Consider the following 10,134-nt stretch of genomic DNA (forward strand, 5'->3'; position numbering starts at 1 on the left):
CAGTTTTACTATTTCATACAGTGTGAACTGATGAAAGACAGGAAAGGAGTGGCACTTACCTCTCAATATAATATAAAACTTGCCTTAGGTAGGACCATTCTGTTTACGGAACACTTTTTTCCGTCCCAGTGGAGAACCAGCGGTGGCATCTGCTGTTTTCATAACAGCCCAAAGAAGATGCCATGTCTCTGAATGGCTGCCTACCCCCATGGCAAAACAGCAAAGACGTAATGTGAGAAACAGCTCTGCTGAAAATAACTTCAGTTATCATCACTGGAGCGTGTGGATTCATTCCCACCACAGGTCTGTTTCCCCTACAGCAAATCTCTTCTCCCACTCTGGTGGATTGGTGCCATGACTCTCTTGGGCATTTCCAGTTTCTTTTTTTTTCTTTTTTTTTATTACTGCAGGAGCAGCAGTAAGAGGACAGGATAAAGGGGAAAGGAGATGCTGCTAAAAGAAATATAGTATTATATGACAAAACTGCTGACTAAATAGGATAGTACTAGTTATAGTAATAATAATTTTAAAAGCACAGCTTCTTACTTTTTCTGGAATCCTCTAATTCAAACACATAGAAAAATTGTTTCCAGTTTGTTTCTGTTCAGTGAGAGACAGTAAAGGAGAGAGAACATAACACTGCACTATATCATAGCCACTTTGCTCAAAATTTAGCAGGGAGAAACAAACAAAAGCCAGAACCACACTCAGTGTGGTTGAAAATCTGCATAGTACTAGCATTGTGACCCAAAAGAAGGCATCAGTACCACCTCTGAGCAACAGCTAACCTTTGGACAAATCTGAATACTCATCCATTAATCAGTCAATTAATACAAAATTAGATAAACTGTAGAACTTGAGACCCCTGCATATAAAAACATGCTGTGATCAAGAAACCATACAACATCTGCCAGAACTGAAAACTGGTCACAGTTTATAGCAGAAGTAAAAACCCATTTCAAGTGAAAAGGTAGAAGGAGCAGACATGGAGTCTAAATAGACTGGTTAGTTTTACACTGGGGAGTTGAGTAAATAAGTACAGAGCAACAAAAAAATCATGATGCATCAAAGCAACAGCAGAATTCTTTCAACAGGAAGCAGAATTTGCTTCCACTGTCTCTGGACAAAGTGTTTAATCTAATCCTGAGGAAATGAAACACTTTGCAAGTACTAATGCAAGGTCTGCAGATGTTAATTTGAAACCACCTGTCAGTGTGGGAAACAGTATTTAAACACAGAAGGATCTGAAACAGTCTTTGAAAAGCCTTTGCAGTCAAATTTTGCAGCTAGGTGTTTGTGTACAGAGGTATGCTTATATAGATATAAATATGCTTTTAAATATTCACAAAGTGTATATATATATGTGTGTATATGTGGTTTTGTGTATACCTACACATAAATATAGAGAGAGATTTTGTTGTCACTGGGCATTTTGCGGAGTAACTGGGAACAGCTTCAAAGAGCATCACACTCGGAGCCGAGATCAAGAGGTGAAGAACAAAAGTATGATATCAGGGTGTATATTTTTGTCTGTGATTTTCGAAATTATGGGAAGGGCCTCCCAGATTATAATGGTGACCTCCAATGGTGCACCAGCTCAGAAGCACAATTTAGTGTGCACAGCAACAGATATTGTGGAAATTATTGCTGGGCAAGGAAACAACACTGTTGCTAGATTAGTGATTTGGTGATTCTTTTAAATGTCTGAGAATATTTAGAATATATTTTTGGGGAAGTGTGTGAAAAAGTTTGGTTTTTTTTGGTGAGGTAGCCAAGGAACTGATTTCACAGACAGGAGATATCCTGTTTAAAGAATAAGAAATTTGGAATACTGGACTGTTAGCCTGATGTGCACTTCTCGAAGCTCATGAGTTAGTGTTTCCAGGGTTTTGCTGAATTCAATACTAAAATAGAAACTCCTGGATCCAAAGAAGAACGTGTATCCAAATGCTGGCCAAGTTTGGTAATGTTCCTACTTAGAAAACTGATGTAGACCCAGACTTCTGTTCTGGAAGCTGCGCACTGTCGAGTGGAAGGGTGCAAGATTTATCTGAACCACAGAGTTAAAATGCTGCTCTGGTACAGCTCTCAGCAAATGCATTGCCTACATCTTCCTAGACATGCATTGGTATCATTAGGACACTTAAATATTTAATGGAACCTTTTGATGAAAAAAGGCATTGGTATATAAGGAAAAGTGGACATGCTGAAAAACATTTAAATAAAATGAATGACTGTGAGCAGAAAAAAAGTATTCATCATGCCAAAGTGACACCAGTTGAAATTGAAAATTATTTAAAATATATCTGGTGGGAAGAAAACTGCTGCAGGTTTTTGCAATGTGAAACCTGACACAGAATGAGCTGGTACTGGGAATCCCTCAGAAAGAAGCCACTTCATAACTGGGGAGCAGATGCATTTCTGCCTTGCATATTCTGGCAGACACATTCAGGTTTGCTGCTCCAGGCATGTACAGAAGGTTTCCGGATGTCAAAAGACTGAGTCTTACATCATTACTCTGCAAAAAAAGAAAAATGGATAATATGGCCTGGGGCAGAAAAGGCACAGGCAGGAAGTTACAGAGCCACTGAGAAAGAAGCATGGAACACGGTGCTGTCAGCAACCAGCTGTAAAACATGGAATTTTTTAATTCCTAAAGTGCCATCCTCAGTGGAGTCTGCTATAGTGGGCTGTTCATTCACAAGCAGCAGAGGCAAAAGCTGCCTCCTTCCTTCTCTCTTGAGAGTGTGCATTGTGGTTTTCCTGATGGAGCTAATCTCAATCTTCCCATGAATGATACTTTAATGAAGAGTTTCACATAAAGTTTTTCTTAAGCAAAGCAAAACTCAAGACTTAGGTTCGGTGAAAGCATGAGTACCTCCACGTGGAACTGAGAAATGTTGGCATCTTGTAACCTCTGAAGTGATTTTAGTTATCCTGAAGGCAGATAATTTTAATTAGAATGTAATATTGCATTATAAGAAATATTACATTGAATCCTTAAACAAACCTGTTTCCCTGCTGACCTATCCTCTTCTCACTGATGTATTCTTACAGTTTTTCCCCAGGAGGTCCTGTTTTTCAGTATGATCCCAGTAGGAAAAGGACTCAGACTCTGCCAAGTATCTCTTAAAACACTTTTCATTTACACTAACACAAGAAAGAGAGGATGGTACAGATAATTTTACATCCCCTTAGATGCTGGGAGCGCTGAGCTGCACAGCATCAACAGACCTCTGATCAGGACACAGCACACTGTGCAGATCTCATCCAAGGAAAGATCATACAGCATTTTGGCCTTTGAGCTCTTGCAGGATTTTCTCAAAAGGAAACAACTCCATTCATCATTTTTACTGTCAAACAGAAAGTTCTCATGAGAACTTGTTGCTGGAGTTTTCAGATAAAGGCAAGGACAGGCAGATGGTGCAGTGGCTGCTGCTGGCTTGGCTCTGCCCACAGGCCCCTGTTGCCATTAGCTGCATAAATTTTTCTGTGGCACAGGGACATGCACAGCATGACACTGTCCTGAAGGCCAAGCTGTAAGTGGAACATAGCACAGCACAGCCCTGTGCCTACTGAGGTAACTGTGAAGAGCTGCACAATGGTATTCTAGTTCCAATCATTCTCCTTAGGATCATTTAGAGAACAGCTAATTGCACATTTCCCTCCCTCTCTCATAGATCTCATCCTTTTACATAATTTTCAGGGATTTAGCTATCCTTGGGAATACGTACAGATTTTTCTCACCCTTTGTTAAACAAGGCTTTAGAACAATTGCAGTAGGCAGACTCTTGAAGAATTAATTCCAGGTTTTACAATGTATGTGGTGCAAGCCTAGACAAAATGTTCAGAATTTTAGTCACTCTAGAAAAGTTCCCAGAATGGCTGAACTTACCAGATTTAACTTAATATTGAACCTTAGTGATTAATCTTATTGAAGGGTATGCCAGACAAACTGGCACCAAATACTGATTCCTGCAAGAGCTGTAGAATGGTTTCCTTGTTATAGAATGGTTTCCTTATTTCCTTTGATATTGGGGGGGTTGTTTATGTTTGGTTGGTCGGTTTTTGAGATGATCTGTCTCAAAACTAAGCTGTTCCTCTTGATTTCCACTACCCTTTGTTGTCTTCTTCATTACCAGATGGCAAAGATTTTATTGCCTTTTGACTGCCCAGATGCATTAGACCAGCCTTTCATATTGTTCTAGTTGTCTTTTTGGCTTTTTTCTCAAGTAAATCCATCTTTCTTTGGTCTTTCAAATATTTCCAAGAAACACTATATAGACTTTGTGGAATTGCTGTCCAGGTTTTCACTATTCTCCATTTCCTAGCCGCAATTCAGTTACTTGATGCTTTTTTCATTGCAGCTTTCAGATGGGGACTTGTTAGTGCCAAGGAACTGAATCTGACAAGAAAACTGACAAGATAAGACAAGCAGTTATGCAATTGAAAAGGAACATTTCTAAAACTGAGCTTTTGGTTTTGTAATTTTTTTACCTTGGCAGGTTCTAACTGAAAAGGTGAAAATGTATAAAACCCACAAAACTGATCATTAAACATTCCGTTTCTTACAGTTCATCCTCTAAATATTAAGTTCCAAGCCATGTTTCCACTTCAGACTTTTCTTCCCACTAAATACCAGTTTCTGGGGTATCTTAATTATTAAGCTTCTGAGACACTAAGCTGTTTTTTTGTTGTTGTTTGTTTGTTTTGGTTTTTTTTGTTTGTTTGTTTTTTTTTAATTTTAGTTAATTCCTCTTTTCAAGTAGTGCAGGAATGAGCCATTTGCTGAAAAATAGACATACCTTTGTATCCTATTGCACTTCTGTGTTACAGCAGTATATATAAAATATGTGGTCGATACATATGCAATTTTACATTTTTCACAGGTAAATTGGCAGTGTTTGTTTTTCTTATTTAACAAAATCTTCCTCAGCAAGAAGATTCCAAGAAATTAAGATTCCAGTGTATTAACAATTGTTATTAATTTCCGTTTTAATAACTTTAAGTATAGACAAGCCAATATAGGAGCTCAGCTAGAAACATCAGAGAAAAAAAAGTTAGCATAAATAGAGTTCTGACAGTTGCTGATGTTTTACATGAGGTGTCACTTAGCCCCACTTTCAATTACTTAGCTTTAAATGTGATTTACTGCCTGCAGCAGTGCTTATGGTCTTGCTCTCTTCTTTGAGATTAACTGCTGTTAGCATCAATTTTATTTAAATTTATATAAATTTTACTTTAAAATTATCATTAGCAACAGAAGAAAAACAGCTTAAAGGAATTACAGTAATACCTCCTACTTCAGTGATAATATAATAATTTGGCTGTCAGGTTTCCACAGAATAACAAGAATTAAAATTCAGTGTTACCATGTAACCTGGACTTCTCATTAAAAGGAAAGAGAACAATTCTCTGAGTCCAGTCTGTCTGTGAGATATTTTCTATATAAGTACCTGGTTCAACTGATATCCCCATAAATATCTTCTGGTCACTCTGACCTGTGACAAAATTTCTTTCTAACCATCAGCATGAGGAGGAGTTAAATCTCAAGTTCACGAGCTAAACATCAGAGAAATTACTACTAGCAGGAACATCAGTTTATAATTGTCAGTGCTTCAGGAAAGGTAAAGAAGACACTGGTTTGATGAGCTGAATTATCCAACCAGCCAGAAAATGGCCATCCTGGGGCTATCCATGCAGGGCCACAAGAATGACCAAGGGCATCCTTGTGTGAGGAAGGGAACTTGGAGAGTTTAGCCTGGAGAAGGGAAGACTCAAGGAGCTTCTTATCAAAATGTATAAATATCTGAAGGGAGGATGTTAAAAGGATGTACCCAGATTTTCTTAGTGCCTAGTGACAAGAAGCAATGAGCACAAATCTCGAGACAGTAAAATATGACACTTTTCTGCTGTAGCTGAACATTGGAACATGTTTCCCAGGGAAGCCGTGAAGCCTTCATCCTTGGAAATATTCAAAACTCAATGCAATCGAATATTCAAAGTGAATGCAGTCTTGGGCAACTTGCTGTAGCTTACCCAGCTTGATTAGGCAAGCACAGAAGGTCTCTTCCATTCTCACTTCTGAGAAAAATAAACACCAAGTACTCATCTACCATCTGAATGTCTCTCAGTCCATAGAGCCCTTCCTAACAGCTTTCCTTCTGAGTCTAGAACATGATTTGCCCTTCCCTCTCTCATATATATTCCCACATTCCTTAAATGTTGAATCTACCTCCAGACTGCTGTGTAGAATTTGGCAGGGGCAGTGCCACACGTTTGTTTCTGGCATCACAAATGCATTGTTTTCCTTGAGTACCAGGTCTCCAAGGCACACAGACTCCAACAGAGCACCATCAGAGATCTCAGCCTTTGGGAGGCTGTGGTTAATGTGAGAGGACAACTTCACTGGGCATTTCTGTCAGGTTTGCCCTCTTTCTAGCCTGATTGCTTTCTGACAAGAGATTTCCAGCCTTCCTAGGAGTGCATCTTAGCCTGAAGATGAAATTCTGTGATTTCCTTGAAACCTTGTCACTTTACCCTCTCATCTCCCTGAACTCTTCCGTTCCTCAAACGTAGACTCAAGGGACAACAGTTTGTCACTGAGCCCCTTAAGCTGCCTGAGCTATTTATGCCACTTGCCAATGGAGCAAGTTATGATATATGGGGTTTTAAAGGGCTCTGACAATCAGGAGGTGACCACTGAGAATCCCATAATTTTCTCCATTCACAGATGATGTTGCAGTCCAGATGAACTTCTCTTTGTCTTTTCATGCCTGGCTTTGCTCTGGTCCTCATACTGGACATGTCTCCACATTCCCCATAGGATTGTCACAGCTAATACTGTGCTGTGATGATGTGCACTGCAGAGAATGATTCTTGTCAAGACCACAGTCCAACAAGTCTACCTAGATCAAAATTAAAATGGACAAGCAGTTTCTGAACCTCTGAATTTCAGTTAGGCTTTGAAAAGATTGCTTAAAGTAAATTTGGAAGAATAAGAAAAAAAAGTGCATTTTTTGGTATTCATATGGGTGAATACCATAATAACATATTCATAGTAAAAACTTAGGAATAGGATGGAAAGCTGTCATTCTTGAGAGGTCCATTAAACGAACTCAAGGATTTCCTAGAAAAATTTGTCCTGTGGAAGAATTTCTGAATTGCATTCTGATACAGCAAGAAAGCCATTAAAAGCACTAAGGAATAAGAGAAACTGACTGTGCCACTTTTTATACAGAAGGAACTTCATGGTGAAGTTTACTTCTCTAAATCCTTCACTGCTAAGTAGCAATAGGACAAATTTGTCAAGAGAAATTAGTCCTTGCATAAAAAAATAGACTGTTACTTGAAATAATGTCAGCTGAAAATTCTGTACTCATGATAAGTTTACTAAATGTTTTAATGGGTCTTATGCCAATAATGAGCTTATAGAATATATGACTTGTACCTTGTAATGTAATGAGTTGCCCAAGTGCATTGATTTCCTCTCAGTTTCAAGGTGTCAAGAATTTCTAATGTAATGGGCTTGTTTGCAGGCTGTGCAAGCTTTCTGAGAGATGAAAAGGTTGTGACTGCACCAAATGTGAATTATTCAGTGTAAACAAATTTCTGTGCAAAGCAAACTAAAGTAGTCACTTCGCCACTCTGTCTTATTCTTCCTGCATTTTAAGCCTCTTCAAAGGATAACACTTATCTGCTTCGTTATTGCCCTTTAATGATGCTAAGGTTATTGAGGAAGACAGAAGCAATAAGGATGATAATTGCTTGCTCAGGCATCTCTCTCACATTTCCATCCCACTCAAGGTTGTCAGGAGAGAAACCTTTTAGCAACTTGTACGAATATTCTACTATTTAGAAATGTCCAGCACATAGCCAAATAGCTGGACAATCTGCTTTAATGAGAGGTTTGTATGACTGGAAGTAATTAATCCCCATGCAGGTTTTTCCCTGACATTTTTTATTTGCCTCTCCACACAAGAGGATTATCCATTTAATTATTGGGGTTTGTTATGTTTCTGCAGACAAATGGGATGCAGAAACAGCTGTTGGAGGAACTGCTGCAGGAGTCCACTATGTTGTTCTTTGCTCAGTAGCTAGTCCAGACTGTATCAGTGAAACACAGTGTTTTTCAGATCTCCTAATTTTATGGGCTAAGGTGGAGAACAAGAGAGAAAGGAAGAGGGAGACAAAATACCACGAAAGGCAAAGAACAAGCTAGGGAAAGATCTTGATGGTCCCTATCCTACGTTCAAGGAGAAAGACAATCATTGTTAAACAGTCTGTTCTTACCACTGGAAATCTTACTGAGTGATATCCCAGGGACAGCTAGAGGAGAAGAAGCAAAATCTCTAAGCTCCAGAAGATATAGAATGCAAAGTCTCTAAGTCCACTCTCTAGGCAAGCTCCTCAGATATATTTGTTGTGATATTTTGCTCCAGGATGCATCTAAATTTCAATAGAAAGTGAAATTTGTATCAATCAAACTGGAGAAAAGTGAGACCAAGCCAATTATTCAGCTCCAAGTTCTGCCTCTGATTAACGAAGGATTATTACTGTCATAATTTCTTTTCTTTTTTTTTTTGGTCTCATTGCACATTTTGAATTATTTCAAAATTCCTCTCTATTTCTGAATTCCATTTTCACTATATAAAATCAAAAGACATTTCTCCACAGAGAGAAAGAGAGAACCTATTTTTTTTCTGCTGTAAGTTATATTTCAATACCTCTCAATAAACAGAAATACTAGACAAAAATTCTAGAACATAAGACTGGATAACTGCAGAATTCATTGCTAATTTCTACAGAATCATGTTTTTCTGGTTACAGCTGAAGTAAATTCAAGGACAGAACTGTCCACTTACACCAAGAGAATTTGTTTAATAGATAAATTCAGTATTACCCACATTTACATGGGTGATAAATACAATACATCTTCACTTAGGAATGTCTTGTATTCCTTCATAATGTCACAAAAAGTTCAGTCAGCAATATGACCTAGCCCTATAGAAACAGAATATAAAGCTGGAATATTCAGTGATGGGCAAAACCCACTCCTAGTGCCCTATAAATTGTGGAATGAATACAGGCAGCCCACAAGCTGCAGAATGGATGGTGTAAGCACCTGCAGTGAGCCAGGGTGGCAGTCACCAGCTGAGGTGTGTGCTGCCTGCTGCAGCTTGCAGGTCTCTTCCCTGTGCTTCAGGAGCCTGCTCTCCCTCCACATCTGCCCCAAAGCCACCTGTGTTTGCCCCTCACCGAGCTCCATCTGAGACATCCATCCCAAGTTGAACATCCATCCCAAGTTGAACATGCTCATCCTAGCATGGGCCATCACAACAGAAGTAGTCAGGGAAGCAGGAATACAGCACCTCTCAGAGGGTGGCAACCTGAACAAGAATGTACATAGAACAGTGTAATATTTGTTTGTTTCACATCCTAGTTGGATGTCACAAAGGAAAGGAAGTGCTAAAAAGGAGGGAGAAAGAATAGAACATGAAGAAATCATCCCTATGTTAAATCACAGTGCCTCTGCAAGATGTGCAGCACTGTGGCAGAAGAGAATTAATTTAACAAGACTAATTTCTATCTTCTTTTATTTAAAAAAATTATTGATTCTGTGCATCTTAGCTCTGAAGATCCTAAAATAAAAGTAGAAATAAAAGTCAGAAAGCTTCAGAAAGTTACCCATGACAAAAATATATTGTGGCATACTAAATTATAAACACAACGCAGTTCTACAGTTTTCTGAATGTCCTGATAAACAGAGTCCCTTGAGCTCAGAATTTAATACACCAGAATAGCAGACAGTAAATCATGGAGTCAAGAATGCAGGACAGACTACTAGAATGAGAAGTTCTGTTTTGGAAAGCAGTGAAGAACATGATTCAGAACTATGCAGTGTAACTCAATGGAGGCAAAAATCCAATTTATAACATATCTACAGTGGAATAACCAACATAAATAGAGTGTTGTTAGTACAACAAAAAGCAACAAAAGAAAATGAATATTTTTTGGGTGGCTTGTCTGCCTTATATATGTATGATCTTAGAATAAGAGAGCTCAGCAATCTGAGAAAGCTATACTGCAGACAGCAATTAGACTAAAACTTCTACTTAAAAAGTTCATTAACTG

Source organism: Passer montanus, unplaced genomic scaffold (genome assembly GCF_014805655.1).
Source record: "Passer montanus isolate IOZ18808 unplaced genomic scaffold, ASM1480565v1 scaffold75, whole genome shotgun sequence".
NCBI lineage: Eukaryota > Metazoa > Chordata > Aves > Passeriformes > Passeridae > Passer > Passer montanus.